This window comes from Dermacentor andersoni, chromosome 2 (genome assembly GCF_023375885.2).
Source record: "Dermacentor andersoni chromosome 2, qqDerAnde1_hic_scaffold, whole genome shotgun sequence".
NCBI lineage: Eukaryota > Metazoa > Arthropoda > Arachnida > Ixodida > Ixodidae > Dermacentor > Dermacentor andersoni.
In genome coordinates, this window is record NC_092815.1 from 50327792 (window position 1) to 50345636 (window position 17845).

Sequence of the window (17845 nt, forward strand, 5' to 3'; positions counted from 1 at the left end):
CGGTCCAGGTATGCGTAGTAAAGATCCTATTCAATTTCTCAACGTTTGTGATGGAGTACAAACATGCTAAAGTAGTGCGTTGGGTGTTCTCCACAGCGCGCGTCGTATCTTCTCCAGAAGGCTTCACTCTGGGCAGAACCATAAATTAGCTGGCAATTTCTGGCATGTCAACAAGGGAGCGATTTGACTCGTAGCTCGGGGTGCGCGTTCGGTTGCACAGCACGCGATTGGGCGGCCAATCGCACGCGATGCAACCGAACGCGCACCCCAGAACAACTATCCCCGATCGCGTCCACGAAGCCTCATCCGATTAATACACCCTCTGATTGCTTATCAAGGTGTTTCAAGGAACATGCTTAGATGAAGTGCGTGTCGGTACACTTCGGTAACGACTTGCAACGGTAGCCTGAAGCCTCCGAATGCTTATTGATGTAATTGAAAGTACCAGTCGACTGTATTTGTTGACAGTAGAGCTTCCATTTCTGGAAGAGCAGTGAATGCTTTCACGTGCACATTTACCTTTGAGACGTTGTCAGTGAAATTTGCCTGCGAACAAGCTTCGCTCATGTGGCTTACCACCTTGCAGGTCACCGGTTGGCATGTATGGCTTGTCGACGTACATGGTGCCTCTGACATGTACTGATCCATGTTAATTCTGAATCAGTTCCAGTTGCGAGGTTTATTGCTTCATTAAAGCGCGCACAACGTTGGTCTCTTGCCTTGCTGGACGTATTTGTTCCTCATTAATGGCTCTGCATTTCACCAGCCTTGCAAATGAAGTAGTTAAGTGCAAACTCTGCAACTATCTACATCACTATATATGTGAATAACGTACTCTATTCGTGGCACAGTGCGATGGCGTGTGGGAAGGGCTTAAGGCAGTTAACCTGGCAAACGACTGCTTGGAAGCCACCAAAAGCCTAACAAATTTCCAATTAACAGCTCCTTTGTTGCCTTCCATACGGTTTCTCGTGCATTGCTTAAAATGGCAAGGTAGGAAGTACCTCCAAGTTAGTCATCGTGTATAGATAGCATCATGAACGTATACGCTTTCTTGTTTGGACGTCCCGCTTCAGATTCTTTGGTGGGTGAAGTCATTACATACAATTGCCTTTGAGCACTGATGCATAAAACGCGGCCTGCACATCTCTCTTGATAACACAAAAGGCACATCGACTCGTTGTGGCTTCAATAGAGCATGGCCAGTCAGATTAAGTTTGCTTTGATAAAGCCTGCGCAAATGCATTTATCTTTCTGACGCTACAGCTTGAGCTTGATTCAAAAGTCCTTTGCTGTGGGGACGTGTTTTCAAACAATCGCCTTTCCTTACCAAAGTCGCAAATTGACTTGACATAAAGCAAAGCGGGCTATACAGGGTGTTTTGCTTAACTTGAGTGAGACATTAAAAATATCCAAATGCTATGTAGCTGCACAGAATTATTGTTTGCCGTGACTCAGAGATGCTCAGATATCTATTTTTCGCATTACGCCTAATTAGATAATTAGTCTAAGTAATTGATCTACTTCTCAGTTAATATATTTAGATTAAAGTGTCAATGAGAAAATTGTGTAGCAGCATTAAAAATCCCAATACAGCTTTCTGTTGCTCAATATTTGCTACATAAAAGTATTTCTGAGCGTGACAGAAGCCCCCGAATGCACGCAAAGTGCCTCAAGAGGCAAGTCGCGCGGCAACATAGACCTTGTTGTTTGTGAAAAAAAAATGGCCGGTTCGTGGTGGTTACTCAGTCAAGGAAATCATATATGCGGCATGCAATCCTTCCAACTTTACTATTCAATTATCATCGATTCGAATAACAATTCAATTTATTTATTATTCATTGAAAAAAGGAAATAATTCTCAGAACCTTGTGTGAACTTACAGCCAGAAAAGCTAGTACCGTACCCAACAACAACATAAGCATTCAAGATAACAGCACGTAGCAGCATATCGATGTATATCACTTAATTCCTTCATATTTAGCTCTCCAGACAGCAAGAATTAGGGTTTAACAAGGTTCAAAAAGATTTTTAAAGATCTAACAAAAATTTGTTCAGAGACTGAGAAACTGTCTAATGCTTTGACAATGTGGATGTAGAAGGAAAAGTAACTGTGCGAAAAGCTTTTAAATGCCTCTGCCCGTGCACATTGCGAGTAGCAGGTAACTTGAAACAATTATTACAGGCAGCTCTCGTATTGCGAGCCCACTGCTTAAGTCTACTCGTAGGGAAGCGGATTGTTATAGCAGGTGCCTTGCTATTTTTTTTTTTTAGACTGACCAATTGTTTTAATTGCCTGAGGCATATAACACAAATCTTGTGAATGAGTAGGATTACTCGAAGACGTCGTTTACTTACTTACGCATGAAACCAAAATGCATAATTGGCAACTTAAAAAAATTTTACTAATAAAGTTCCTACCTATTTAATTTTGGGCACATATGCAGCAATTTGCAAAATGAAGCCACCAACTACTCGAGGCACGTCCATTTCGACTAAGTTTTGAAAGCGGCTTAGTTTTTAGATAGGCGCCGTCAAACATCGGTTCAAAATGCCCTGTTGTTTCGCTTACTTTTTCAGCAAATTGCCTTATAACACCGAAACTGTTAATTCCACTAGAAGCACTCAGAAGACATTATATGTCAGTTCTAACAGTTTTTTGAGAAAAACTAGATTGCTTTCTAAGTTTACATTTTGAGAAATTGTGGCCAATGTTAAAGGCAATGGAGATCTTCAGCACTTTGTAACAAAATTCTTCAGTTCTGACAGAATTAGGCGCAGTTTATTTTAAGTCGTCACTGAAGGTGCCAAGTCAAAGTACACAAAAATGTCCAAGAATATGACGGGAACAGCTTTGAAGATGGCGTAATCCGCCCACGAGACCCTTCATGCAGAAAGGCTGCCGCATGCATACAGATGCATAAGAAGGTAATTTCCTGAAATTTAAAATTATGTTTAAGAGGAAGCTTTAGGTCAGGCTAAACTCCGAGTTGACCTATTGAATTACAAGCAAGACGCAGAAACGCTTCTCTGAGAATACCACTGGGTCAATTTTAATAAGACTTGTCGCACTTGCGATTGCGACAGAAGGTTACATTCTGGTAACCCTTAGAAACGGAATTTTTATTTAAGGCCTGTAAGCTTTTAAAGTAATTTTCCGAAATGGGCAAGTTTGAAAAAAAAGGAGAAGGACGAGGCTTACAAATTCGTAGCTCTCCATCTAGAGCAGATATCGCATTTGTGAAACTGCATCCATTAGAGAATTCAAAGCGGACAAATTTAATATTTCATTTTTTGTCGTACGTGTATTTGTTACAGTGTCTAAGGGATATTGCAAAACTCCTACTCACATATTAGTGATTCGCTTGAGAGCCATGGGCAATACATCCATTTTGTCCGCTTTGGATGTACTGTTAGATGTAATTTGCATTATTCTTATATCGTTCCTATATATATATATATTTTTTTTTTAAATGCGAGGATTCTTATATATATATTATATATATATATATATATATATATATATATATATATATATATATATATATATATATATATATATATATATATATATATATATATATATATATATATATATAATATATATATATATATATATATATATATTATATATATATATATATATATATATATATATATATATATATATATATATATATATATATATATATATATATATATATTCTTATAACGTTTCTATATATATTCTTATATCGAGTGAGAGAGTTGAAAACTTTATAAAGTCCTCTTTTGCGATTTTCATTATTATTTATTAGGTCATTGACGACGCAAATCGAAAATTCCCTGCCAACAGTCACTAGATTTTAACTTTATGTTTTAAATGCAACATACCCCATCAAATTTGGTGCAGTGGTTACGGAGAAAAACGATTTCTCCTTTCCCATATATTTAGATAGGAGCCTCCGAGCTAAAGCTTCTTTTTAAGTATAGGGTGCGAGGCCCCGAAAAAAATTGCAAGGCTACTAAGATTTACCCTTTTCCTGACCTGAACAAGACCACATTTCTTGTTCAATTATGTCTCGCCTCTTCAAACGCACAGACTCTTCACTGAGGTCTTCCATTAGACGACACAGCGTGGCTGCTCATGCAACAAAATCCTTCAGAGCCTGCTATTCTCGACTAGGTGCGCGGTAGGCGTCCACGTTTTCCTCATGTCACGCGCGAACAGCACTGAAGACTTTTATTGTGTTCCTTCGTTTCTTATATCCGGGGCATGTTGACGGAGACCATGAGAGTGCAGGAAGTTCGCGGCATGTGGAAGGAACGCTATTCATTTACAACGTATATGTACTTATTTGTATTCTCTGCGCTTCCTCCAGAACAAGCTTATTTACGACCATGCCACCGATGCGTAGCCTGGAACTGTCCAATTACTTTTCCGGAGCAATGATCCATATTAGCATCACCGACAAGTGCTTAATAATGCAGCCTCGTCTCTTCTTTTCCTTTTATATTTCTTTATTTTTACGCTTGGGAAACGAACTCCCGTGTTTACCTTTCTTGCGTCGGCGCGTCTGCTCGGGGAGTTCATCTTCAAGGGCGAGCGATACGGCCGGATATAACCCGTTGTGTACCCCTCGCACACACGCTCCGGTGAGCACGGAGTCGAGCCGCCCGGTGGTTCCGTCCACAGAGACAATAATGCCATAAAAATTATAGCTCCCGGTCAAACACAATCAACCATGGTGGTCGCTTGTTTGTCCTCCAGATCGGCGGTTTGGAATAAAAAGCGTGTAAGCACCCCTAAGTTCAGCCCAAGGGGCGAATAAAAACGAAACATGCGTTGTTGTTTGGCTTTACCTCATCTCGCGCGCGCACGCGCGTAGCCAATGCTGTTTGCGAAAATTTGCCCTCCTTTGCACACTTCTGTTTTGCATTTTGTCTATAGCATTTTGAACATTATTCACTTACTTCCCAGGTTATCATTCACACTTTGGTTATTTGTTCTCTTCTCGCTAAGCTATCCAGTCAGACTCTGTCCATTGACATGTGGTGAAGGGCACGCAGCGAAAGCTTCGCCTGAATAAACAAGACGTTGTACACACTGTGCAACGAAACGTGAGCTGTTTGTCTGCATTTTTATGCTTACTGAAGCATTTCAACGAGAGCGAAATTGTCGTCAAGAATGGCTAATGATCCTGCGTGTTTGCATCAAATCGCTTCAATCGTTTTGTTTTTTTGTTTTTTTTTTACCTCCTACAGTTACACGCCGCGTATTGTTTATGGTGTTCTGCTGCTGATCGTGAGGTTGACGGTACGATTCAACATAGCCGGCTGCTTTCTCTTGGGAACGGAAAACAAAAGTTTCGAATACAAATGAACAGAAGCTGCGTGGTCAGTCACTTCCTGATTCTTGCATTGAACGTAAAGCTATGTATGTTTATAATGTTTCTTTCTTAGGTTTTTTTCTTGCGCGTACGTTTTATCTCTTCAAATCCGCTCAGTAAACTCATATTTGAACAGGAGTGGCTAACAGATGAATTTAATTATTATTAATGTCGAAACAAGACAGCGGTCACATGCAATCTAAAAACAAGCTCCGAGACTCCTTGACATTCCCGTAGGGCAATACAGGCGCGAGTCAGCCACAGGTCTAGAAAAAAAAAATTATCAAAAATTGGGCTCGTCCGGGATTTGAACCCGGGACCTCTCGCACCCGAAGCGAGAATCATACCCCTAGACCAACGAGCCACCATGCGTCCGTCCCCCTAGTTCTCAAAGCAAACACGAAATCGCATGCACCTGAAAGGGGTCACACGAGCCGGGCGTGCTGTACCAGTTTTCCTCATCGCGGCCGCCTTGTTTTCCGCGACACTCTGACATTCTGGTCACAGAATGGCGCTGCCTTGCAGTGTGAAAACTGACGATTAACCGTGGACATAGACATAGCTGTTGCCGAAAGACGCGCTTTCTTTCTTTTTGCTGTTGAAATTGTTGTATTTGTTGCTGTTGTTGTCTTTGTTGTTGTTGTCGTAATCATCATCGTCGTCTCGTTTTTGTTGTTGTAGGAGCAGCATTAGTGTAGTAGTAATCGTAGTAGTAGCAGTTTTGTTTTTCGTTAGCGCATATGTTTGCTCGTCAAAGTGCTGAGAAATGACATGACCAATTTCTATAGAGCACGTTCGTTTTTAACTAAAACAAAATATAACGTTCTTTATCGCCGCCTATGTATCGACGTAACCTGTGCGGGGGGATTTGATGGCGGTACAGCTGACGACAAAGCCACGACGAGTGCAACACTCACGGCAAACAAGCGATAAGTGAAGGCAGAGCGTTATCGCGGTCGCTCTCTCCGCCATTTCCCGCAGCCCCCGGCAAAAGATGACTGCCACCGAGAACCGTTGAAAATCCTCGTCTATACACGCTTCATCGTAAATTAAATGTGGTCGAAGGTGCGTCGATTCGAGATTGTACAGTCTGGTCCACTTCTTAAGGAAACGCCTACACTCTTAAGCAAAATTACATCCTTCCGTCGTATCTTGCCACACAACAATAATCGTCGTCTGTCTTGTCCGCATTTTCTTTCTTTAACGCTGCGAACTCAGTACATGCCGGTACTGTCAAGTCACGAACGGCATGCGCGTTATCAGCATGACAGAGCATTCTCGACAGGAAAGTAGCGAGTGCAGCGCTTTTAAGAAAGGCAACGCAAGCAAGACAGATGACGGTTGTTGTTTGTGTGGCAAATATGCACCCCAAAGGCTGTAGATTTGTTTAGGAGTGTACGAGTTCGGGATAACGGGCTCTTCAGTAGCCTAACTTCCGATAATGCTGCAGTTAACAAGCGATAACGAATAATAAATGAGTTATAACTGCAACATTTCATCGGCCGTAAAAAAGCAGCCAATATGACACTTACGCAGATAAGTATGTAAAACAGAAACGTTGGAATATTTAAAACATAGCGATATGCATGAGGTTAAAATTTCTTTTCTAGTTATTTAAAATATTGACGAACGCTTTAATTTTACGACTAAGAATGATGCTGACCGATGACTACACCTTACAGCATAAGTATTCTGCGTACCCACTGAGTTCGTCTTATTGGCTACACCAGATGAAAAAAAGTTAGCGGAAAAAAAGAATCACAGAAAAGTGCGAAAGGCAGAAAAAAAAGAACAGAAAGGTCGTACATTCCTTAATGTAGCCTATTGATAAATACGGGACAAAAGGAGAACTGAAGCTGCAAGGCGCTACGAAAAAGAACCATCCTTTAAATCAGTAACTTCGCCGTAAATGTGTAGCTTAAATGTAGAAAGCCAGCGTAGACAAGGGGGCGGGGGCGGCCCGGGGGGGTATTAGAAAAACTCCTAGAAGTTGTGATTTTGTCTTTTTTTAATCCCTTCGTCACTTCAGGTATCGGAGAATGAGAACAAAGCGATGTCGGTACATCCCGTCTCTCATTGTGGTAGGAAAGACGCTCTCTCTTTCGACTTCCGCTCCAGTTACTTGCGTACGCAGACACGTCCCACTTCAAGTTGTAATCTCCATGGTCTTCGGTTCACTGATTCCCTTGAGGCATGTTCGCGAGGTCTTCCTCTCTTTCTTGTTTCTTTATTTTCTTCGTTTTTCTTTGTGAAAGTTATTGCGCGTCCTTCTTTAAAGTAGAAGCTCCTTCATTGGCCATCCTTTATTGGCTTTTTATTTTTCTTGAGGAAGCAGCAACTGAATTTCGAAGTCAATAGCCTCAGGGTATTCTTAAGGTTTCTTATAAAGGATAAAGATATGCAAGCATGAAACGACAGGGTAATAATGCTTCACTGTAAAATGTTTACACTCTTAAAGCTATTTTCTCGTCGCACGGTTAACACCCCTACCGTTAGGGCCTAACACAAGTTTATAGAGGACTACAACATACCTCTAACTAGACGTGCGCTGACAAAAGAGGTAGTTAACAACTATGTAATCATACTGACATCCTTGGGCACACAGAAAGATCCGACAGGAGAATTTCACAGGGAAAGATATGCAACTCTCCTGTCGGATATTTCATCTATGCGCCCAAGGCTGTCAGAATGATTACATAGTTTTCAACTAAGTCTTTTGTCATCGCAAGTTTAGTCAAAGCTCCGTTGTCGTCCTCTAAAAATTTTTGTTGGGCCCTAATGGTAGGGGTGTTACCCCTGCGACGAGAAAGCACCCTTGAGGGTCTGAACATTTTTACACTATGTAGTCAGTGGGACTTGATGGAATTTCATTTTATCGAAATGAAAATATAACAGGCTTCGTCACCCTGCAGCAGTGATGCCATAAGCAGTCAACAAACAAAGACACCAAGGACAACACAGGGGAAATTACTTGGATTTAATAATTGAATTCGGAAAAATGATAAATTAGTGGAAATGAAGGTGTATGAAAAAACAACCAGCCACAGGTGGGGAACGATCCCACGTCTTCGCATTACGCGTGCGTTGCTCTACCAATTGAGCTACCCCGGCGCCGTTTCCACATCCACTTTGTGGGGTATTTCTGCGTTACTACGAGTACTAACCCTGGGAGTGTTAGCCAGCGCCACCACTCACAAACATTGGCGGCGGATGTGGAACATCCCTTCTGCCGCAGGCGTCACGAGTACGTGATCTTTTTGGGTGAAGCAACTGATCAATTTGTAGCGCCTCGCACGCGTGATGCGAAGATGTGGGATCGTTCTCTACCTGCGGCAAGTTGTTTCTTCCTCCACCTTCATTTCCATTAATTTATCATTCCTTTAATTCAATTATTAAGTATAAGTAATTTCCCCTGTGTTGTGCTTCCATGTCTTTGTTGGCTTCTTACGATTATAAAAAATCGAGCCCCTCGGTTAACCCCCTTTCATCTCCTTGTAATAGTGATGGTAACCCATTTTCGCATCATAGTATCATTAATAGGGAAAATATTGTAAGTTGAGATAAATGTCACAGTTTTGGAAGATCTAGAGCGCCATCAGCTAAAGAGTCTAAACTAAATCCGCATACAGTCATCGGCATACTCGATAGAGGGACAAAAGGTGACGGCGGGTCGCAGCACGCACTATACAAAGTCCCGACATATGCACGTATACTAATTTCACGCCTGGGCAAGGAGTGCGCGAAGAAAGGGAAAATGTGGAACGTTAGCAAAACGCATGTCCAGTAGAAGTTACTTTGCGATGTAAGAAGGAAATAAAGGGGTGAGAAGAGAACCAAGGAAGAGAGGCAGAAGAAAAGGAAAATGTGGGCAGGTTAACCAGTCACAAATTCGGTTTCCTATCCCGCATTTGTGAAAGCGAGAGGAAGAAGGACAATAAAGTTGAGAGGAATAGAGAGAAACAGGGAACACTGACGGGCGATCACAGACGGTCACTATCACAGCACGCTACCAAAGCAGAGGGTCACTTGCCGCATAGCGCATATTAATTACGATTTACAGTCCCTTGTGCAGGTCTGTTCTCATTGGAAACTGTAGCAGAGCCTACCTTACCCTTATAAGCGATGGCTAATGAAGTTGGCATTCTGAAATAGCTTGCCCTGACAATGGTCTATAGCTGCATGCACTCGTTGAGGTACACAAGGCCTACAAACTTTCGTAGAGACCTGCTGACTTCATACATTTCACCAACCACTTTGCTGCTTTCTGCTACAGCGACGGATATGGCCAAAGAGGCTTCGCCTATGAAAGTGGTCTCAAATCAAGTCGTTTTAACGCTGTACAGAGGTGCTGCAGTGACGGTTATTGTGAACAAGAGCGCAGGAGATTTTCGATAGTGTTTTTCACATCTACAAGAATCGCACCTTGTCGCTTTCTTTCTTTCTTTCTTTCTTTCTTTCTTTCTTTCTTTCTTTCTTTCTTTCTTTTTCGACTAGAAGGAGACGTTGGCACTGGAATGCGCTGCCGGCTACTTCTTGCCTCATGAGGATTTATTCTTTTTTTCATATCGTTGTTGTAAATGTAACATATTAAAAAAACGTAATGTACCCCCTTATAACTTACTGTATCTATAACATACACTAATAATATACTGTATACATATACAAAGTGTCCCAGCTAATTTTAGCCAGAGTTTAAAAATACGCAAATGCCACGTAGCTGCACAGAACAAAGGTAATGTTGTTTGCCGTCGCTTGGAGGTACTCTGATATTTTTTTTTTGCATTCCGTCTAATTATACAATTAGTGTTAATTAATTGATCAACTTCTCAAACATAGTGATTACATGAGAAATGTCAATGAGAAAATTGTAGAACGACATGAAAAATTCCCGATACAGCTTTCTGTTCTTCAATACGTGCTACATAAAAAGTGTTTTTTCCGAGCGTGGAAGAAGCCCGCGTTCGGTCCAGCTACGTGGCACTTGCATATTTTTAAACTGGCTAAAGTTAGCTGGGACACCCTGTATATAACGAACACATAATCGCTCTACATAACCATTTAAGCAGCACAACATTACGAAGAAATCCTCAATAAAACAGCGTAAATCAAAGAGTGGTACCACCATAACATACAAAGCGGAGGGTGAACCCGCCGCGGTTGCTCAGTGGCTATGGTGTTGGGCTGCTGAGCACGAGGTCGCGGGATCGAATCCCGGCCACGGCGGCCGCATTTCGATGGGGGCGAAAACACCCATGTACTTAGATTTAGGTGCACGTTAAAGAACCCCAGGTGGTCTAAGTTTCCGGAGTCCTCCACTACGGCGTGCCTCATAATCAGAAAGTGGTTTTGGCACGTAAAACCCCTCAATTAAAGCGAAGGATGAAAGTAAAAAAAATGCACATGAAGACGACTTTTTCATAAAAGAGCCGCATGGTGTATGTACAGTCGATCGATTCTTCTAGAGTACCGCGTGAGCGGCAAGATTAGCAAGAGTAGCGCATGCGCACCAAGTTCACTGGAAGTCGTTATCTCCGATAAGCCGGAAAGCTTGCACTGAGTCAATCGGGCCAGGGGCTGCGTCGTGCTGGTGGAAAGAGCCTGGCCGACGAAACTTGTGTTTCCAGTGAACTTGGTGCGCATGCGCTACTCTTGCTAATCTCGTCGCTTCGCGCTATTAAAAGGCGCTGACCGGCCAGCCAGTCACCGCTCGCGTGGTATACTGTTAAATAATCGCTCGACTGTACATAACGCTAGTATAGTGCTAAAAAGTCCTCATTGCTTATCACGGCCCTCGAATTTTTTTAACCCGTTAGACGGCACTTTTGCATAGCCTTCGTTGTCGTGTCACACATTCCAGTGGGTATTAATTAAGCATGATTCATAAATATATTATATAAGTTAAATATCTTGTATTTGTGAGTCCCTGATCTATGATAATATATTAAGTGTACCTTGTAATTTATGAGCTCGCATTTCTCGTGAGATCTCTGTGGTTTCTGGAGCGAATATAGGAGATTGTATCCTCTTTCACTGAAGCCGGATACGGGCAGAAGCTCCCAGCAGCGCTCAGAGTTATGAAACCGAGACGCGACATCTATCTTTCGTTCAAGTCGCCTCCCAGTGGCGTCTTGCACAATCGTTGCTCTAGTTATAGGCTCCTCTTGTGCTGGCTCCCAAGCTGATTGTGAAAACAAGCATTTCGCAAGCACAGCGAAACTAGTTTCTCTTCTGGCCTGCCATCTTCTCCGGTTCGTTCTCGCCTTTTTCTATGCGCGCTTTGGAAGAAGGCATGTGTAGGTATAATCTAGGCGCATGCAACAGGTGGCCCGTTGGTCTAGGGGTATGATTCTCGCTTTGGGTGCGAGAGGTCCCGGGTTCAAATCCCGGACGGGCCCAACGGCGCAATATTTTTTTTTTTTTTGCTTATCGAGTGTTATGTTACTGCAGGGTCATTATTAAAAGAGTTGTCCCAACAGCTGTTCCGTATTCGGCTATACCAAAACAGGAATAATTTGACAGCTTGTGATCTGGTTATGTTAGATGTATTAAACAACGCGTACGCTCAAATATTACTTGGTGTATTTTAAGAAACGTAAGCAGAAGGTATACAACGGGTAAGATGCCCCATCAATTGTTCGTGCCCATGCTTCTGTTTTGACTGCAACTCCCATACCCAAGTCATTTTTTTTCCTTTATTGTAAATGAAGAAGTATTATAAGACAATTGACCCATCGCAGAGGGCTTTGCTAGTTACTCTAAATCATTCTTTGGTTGTAATGGTAGCAATGTAGCCAGTTTCAGTGCAAACGGCATGTCATCGTGCTTACGCGTTACCGCAATAACTGCGCCCAATATGCGTAATATCTAAGAATATCTCACCATGAACTTCACAGAAAGTTCATGCCACGAGAACTGCATCACCAGATCAAACACCGAACATGTTTCAAGAAAACGTTCTGAGAGGAACTCTCGATCTTTGACAGTTATTGTCAGTAAGCGTCTTGAACCGTCTTGTGACGATTATGTGCGAAGTGCAAGTAAGCCCGACCAGAAAAAATGTACAGACTAACTTTCTACGTTTTGTCGTATTTTCTGAGCACAAATGACGCGAGACAGTAACACGCGGCAGGGTGTTTGGTAGCTAACTCCTTGGGACATTTCTGCTTCATTTGCATATGTGTTCCTTTAAAGACAGAGGCCTTCAAACGTTATGACCAGAGGGCCAGATTGGCAACCAGTGGCGTTGTCAGGGCCGAACAATGAAGAATTAAATAAAAATTTGCGAAAATAAATTAGTGAACGAAAGCAGCTATACTGGGTGTAGAATGTTAATTTTGTTGCAACTGATATACGTGCTTGATTCAAAAAATTTCTTATGTTGCCTGCTTGACGCTCGACCGTCTCGCATTATGTCCAGAAAGGCAGTGAAATAACTATCTTGGATTAGAATTTTGCTTGCACTGCCAAGTTACTGTGGGTCTATTAACTTTAAATAATATTACACATTGGCCCGTGGCAAACAAGCTCGTTCACATTTCCCTGTAGCACACAGTTCTATTGCTTTTTCGCAGCCATTCTATCTGAACCAGGCCGATATTTACAGTAATTGAGATGATCTGGGAATCATCGCCATTTCTTTACAAAAGGTTGATTGTTTTGCTGGTGTGTCGTTACCACGACTCTGTCATTTCTAAGAGTGTGTGTTGACTTTTGCGCATAGTGTTTGCACGTCAGTAGGGTACAAGTACATGCCCAGTTAGTATAGCATGGCGCAATGCACAGGACATCAAGCGCTCGTGTTGTTTCGTCTTGATCTCTCTCCTGTGAGTTGCGCTATTTCATCCTTCACAATGCTTGCGTTTTAAATGTTGCCAGGAAAGACGACTAGGAAAAGACGAATATAGGCTTGTTTAAATAAATATGCACTTTAGAATATTGCGCGACTTCATCTCTGAAAAGCAGCCCCATTTTTTTCTGCTCTTTGTGAGAGCAGCCGTGCGCCATGATTTGCTATATTTTGCGGATATGCTATTTGTCAACAATAGTCATGACTGTACAGGATATCTCAGCTCTTAGGATGAGCGACATCAAGCGACAGCATCATGTGCCTACAAAAAATTTCGGGAGGCATGCTAAGCTAATATTTCTGCGCCGATGAATGAAATAAGCTGTTTGAAAGTTTAATAGCTACTGAGCCATTAATAAAGTAATAGATTGTTAAGGAACCAAATCGCTAAGCCCTAAAAATTGAACCTGTCGTCGCGTCTTTAAAGTTAGGTTTTAAAAGAACCTAAGACAGACGATCACAAGCGATTTATTTGGGAGCACTTTAGGCACATAAAAGAATTGATTGCGATAGCGAGGTTTAGCAATGCGTTTTAGCTTATCGAGTGGTGTCCTGACTATACACAGGTCCGACTAATGCGGACGTGACATACGCAGGTGCGCCAAAATTTCTGGCAGACTTAACAGCCTTACAATGTAAAGGGCTTGTAGTGACAACGCACAGGTGCCACTACGCCGCACGTAAGAAGTCCCACCAGTAAAATTACATTACTTTCAGGTTTGAGCACTGATATCGTTCTGCAGTTTTAAGATTGAATAGTTAGCCCGAGAAGATTTAGGATAAAAGGCATGCGCTGTGAGTGTTATATTTCGTGGCATTTGTTTGTGGGCTGCCATTCTCAAAATTCTGAGGAGTAACTTAGTGAAGAATAAACGTAAAACCTAGTATGAGCAACGTACTTTGGTGATTGAATAGTGTGGCAATATAAACTGCATATACAGCGCGACATATAGCATGACACGGCATATAGCATACTTATACATAAATATATGCAGAGCCTAAAGGCAACGTCGACGGCGGCGACGACGGCGAAAATTTGCTTGGAGTGTTCATGTAGTTGCTATCGCAATAATAATAACATTGCATCGCTGTGGCACAGAAGACAACGAGCATAAGGACAGCCTAGAGTGCGTGGGAACCTCGCAATACATACGTTTTTCAAAACAGCGCATACGGCAATGACTAAAGTGGGACAACACTGCAAGAAGGCAAAGAGCGCGATATGCGTGAGGTTGAAAAAAAAATCATTTTTAGTTATTTGACACAATTACGAGGCCTTTAAACTCACGACTAAGAATGATCGTGTCCGATGACTCCACCGTACTACAGAATACATTTACTATCAGAACGGCACCAGTCGAAACTGATACAAAGTGCAACATGTTAAAACGGAAGTAGCTGATTAACAAAAAATATTAAAGTCAATTTTTTATTTATTTATTTACTTACTTATTTATTGATTTATTTATTTATTTATTTATTTATTTATTTATTTATTTAGTTATTTATTTATCTCTTTATTTATTTATGGGACGCCAGTACCATAGTCGCCACAGCGAGGTGAAGAGCGAAATGGTGCTGCCGACGTACCTTCTCCCGTAAAACCCCCGAAGTAGCAAAAATAGAGATCTTGTCATTACTTATTATGTCACTAAAATTCAATTCACAATTTAGCCACTATTTGTCATTTGTTTGAAATCCCTAAACTAGCTGGCCATCAATTTTATGTGATACGCGTATGCTCTCAAGGAATGAGCACTGTGACCGTACTTAAACGACGATAAACAGGTTCGCAACAGATTAAAAGTTACGTATAAACTATCAAAGCTGATTGTCAAAGTAAGCTAATAACTTTCTGATTCCGCTGAGTTATCTGTTAAAGTCCGACAATCACTGAAATTTATGGAATGTAGCAGCAAGATTTTAAATTGTCGCACTTGAAGCATAAACGGCGTTTCGATGTAGGTGAATGTTTTCCGCGTAATGTTTTGAGATGAGTAAATACACCATCGGGCTGTGTACAGTCTTGTGTTCATTGTGTTCGTTTTCGTTTGCGCTACAATGCTTTCATCAAGTACGTCAATGTTTTGCCCACTAATAATATTTTTTTTTTCAGAAGATTGCGAGAGAGAGGTTTAGAGCAAGTACGAAAATTTTAGCGCAAATGTCTCGGAAGATTGCCGCAGATATGTTTTCTTATTACTGTTATATTATGAGTTTGCTTTAGCGCCACCACTGACCAGAGCATTCAAACCTTCAGACGTCACAAAGCTTATCGCGCGGACCTCGTTCCCCCAGAACAGCAGCCCGGTTGCTCTAAATATTAGTCTACGACCTGATCGCTTACCCCCATCTTAGGCCACAGGCCACCCTTTCAAATAAATGTTTCAATCAATCAATCAATCAATCAGTCAATAAATCAGTCAACCAATAAACCAATTAATTAATAAATAATTAATAATTTAATAATTAATTAATCGAAAAACAGTCGATTAACCATCGGGTTAATTAATTGGGTACTTAACTACTTAATTAATTTCGCTTCAACGCGTTCGTCTCAAAGAGATCGTTTTGCTTATTGGCGACGAACTCAAGGTTGGTGGCGTCGACAAACACGCCCTGAACGTGTCGCGCGTTCGCCGCTGCCTGCCGCCGTCTGGAACACGCCCCACAACCAAGCCGCACGACAGGCGTGCAAGCCCATTCACCACAAAGGCGATAACACCATAAACCACTGGGCAGGAACACCGAAAGAGTGGAGGAAAGCCAGTCGCTTAAAAGACAAGGCACATACCCAATGCTTTCCTCGGGCTCGCGCTGCTTCACCGTCTGAGGCTTCGAAGGCGCTTGCCCAATGACATCAACGTGTCTGCACTGACGAGGAGCTCGAGCTGGCGTTCTGACTTAGGTTGCGTGACCGCAGCTGACCAAGTCTGTTGCCGTACAGACGCTATGCTCAGGAATGAGGCGACGAGAAGTGAAGAAGGGAGGTTTATGCAATCGAGCTACTTAAATGCTATAGTTTTCTGAGCGAAAGGCTGTCGAAAGGCCTCCGGACCCAGCGCGCCTAGGCGAAGTTGAGGAAGTTTCGGAACGTCTTCTGACGTGCATGGCAGCCGGAACTGGCCGAATCGGAGCATCGCACGCTGCTCACGCAATGGTCGCATTAGGCTCCTGCTTCGACGGCACTGACTCGAACGAGGTGGCGTGATTTTGTAACTACTGGGAAGCCGGGTGCGAATGTTGCACAATAGCGCAACTTTTTGTGAGGAATCTCAAGAGAAGGCGCAGATGGGGCTCTCCGGGGAAAAAAAGGCCCACAGTCGGATCTGCCGCTCGTGGCCTACGTACGAGATTGCGCGCGATGGCAGCTTTACTCCAGCAGTCCCTTACGGCGTGCTCCTCAGCGAAACAGTGTAATGCTGTGCGCGCGACCGGCTGCCACGTGACGGTGTTGTGAGCCGAGGGTTCTGGTTTTAAAGTGGACGGAAGCATGAACCGGTCAGAAACCGAGATAACCAACAGACGTTTAGAGTATTGGAGGAAGAAAAAAATAACAGGCATACTTAACGCCTGTTCAGATCTACGTAAAGCGAAGCATTTTTGGTGTAATATGTTCGTGAACCATGTGCGTGCGTGCGTGCGTGCGTGTGTGCGTGTGTGTGTGTGTGTGTGCGTGTGCGTGTGCGTGTGCGTGTGCGTGTGCGTGCGTGTGCGTGTGTGTGTGTGTGTGTGTGTGTGTGTGTGTGTGTGTGTGTGTGTGTGTGTGTGTGTGTGAGAAGCAGTTAGGAATCTTCGAATGCTATGGCGTTCTACTATTAAAGGGGAAGCTTAAGCGTCCTCTAAATTTTTATGATGCCATAGTGATCGGCTTGCAAAGTCGCAAACCTGTTTGAAAGCCAAAATGACGAAGTTTAGGCAAATTCCTGTACTAACCATCATTTTTCTTTTTCTTTATTGCCGGTCATTGGGCCCGGATAAAAAATACACATTCACAAATAATCAAAAGGCACACTCACAATATGTTAAAAACGACCGCAGAACTTGTGCGGGTGCGCTTGTGCTAAAATTCCCTTATCGCCAATAATAATTCCACACGTGGCAACCACTCTGGGATGCACTCCAGCAACTTTTGTTCCTCTACAATGTCCCGTATGCTTTCTTTGAAATACTGGCGAGCCGCTCTTGCATCGAGACCGGTGTGCCTTACCGCCATTCTACATTTCCAAATGCTATGCAGGGCAATAAGCATGATCACATCGAATGGGGTTCCATCATCACTTTCTATTGGCAAGTAGCGAATCCCATACGCATCTAGGGGGAAATCTTTTTTGATTGTGCGCTGGAGCACATCCCAGAGGAAAACGCCATCCCAACAATGCAGAAAAACATGTTCAATTGTCTCCTCCTGCTTGCAAATTGTACAATGAGTGCCCCAAGGAACAAAGAAACCTCTTTCAGCCAGCCACGGTTTGACAGACAGCGTTCCGGAGTGCAATTTAAAAAAGAACGTCTTAGCGCCTGACGGTACTAGCATCGCCTTAACGCGATTCAGAACATTGTCATGCTGGCTGTATATCCCTGCTGACCAGCTCCCGTAGACACTAGCGCCGATATTCCCTCTACTAAT

The 17845-nt window shown here is 42.7% G+C and overlaps 1 protein-coding gene and 2 non-coding genes across 3 annotated transcripts in view; 2 read left to right on the top strand and 1 right to left on the bottom strand.

Moving 5' to 3' along the window:
• Window positions 1-17845, top strand: part of LOC126542315 (neuronal acetylcholine receptor subunit alpha-10-like) — a 188600-nt gene that overhangs the window by 77423 nt on the left and 93332 nt on the right. The gene's annotated exons all lie outside the window — the stretch shown is intronic.
• On the bottom strand, window positions 5662-5733 carry TRNAP-CGG (transfer RNA proline (anticodon CGG)). Its single transcript has one exon. It is a non-coding gene; the product is annotated as a tRNA-Pro (tRNA).
• Window positions 11693-11764, top strand: TRNAP-UGG (transfer RNA proline (anticodon UGG)). The gene has a single exon. It is a non-coding gene; the product is annotated as a tRNA-Pro (tRNA).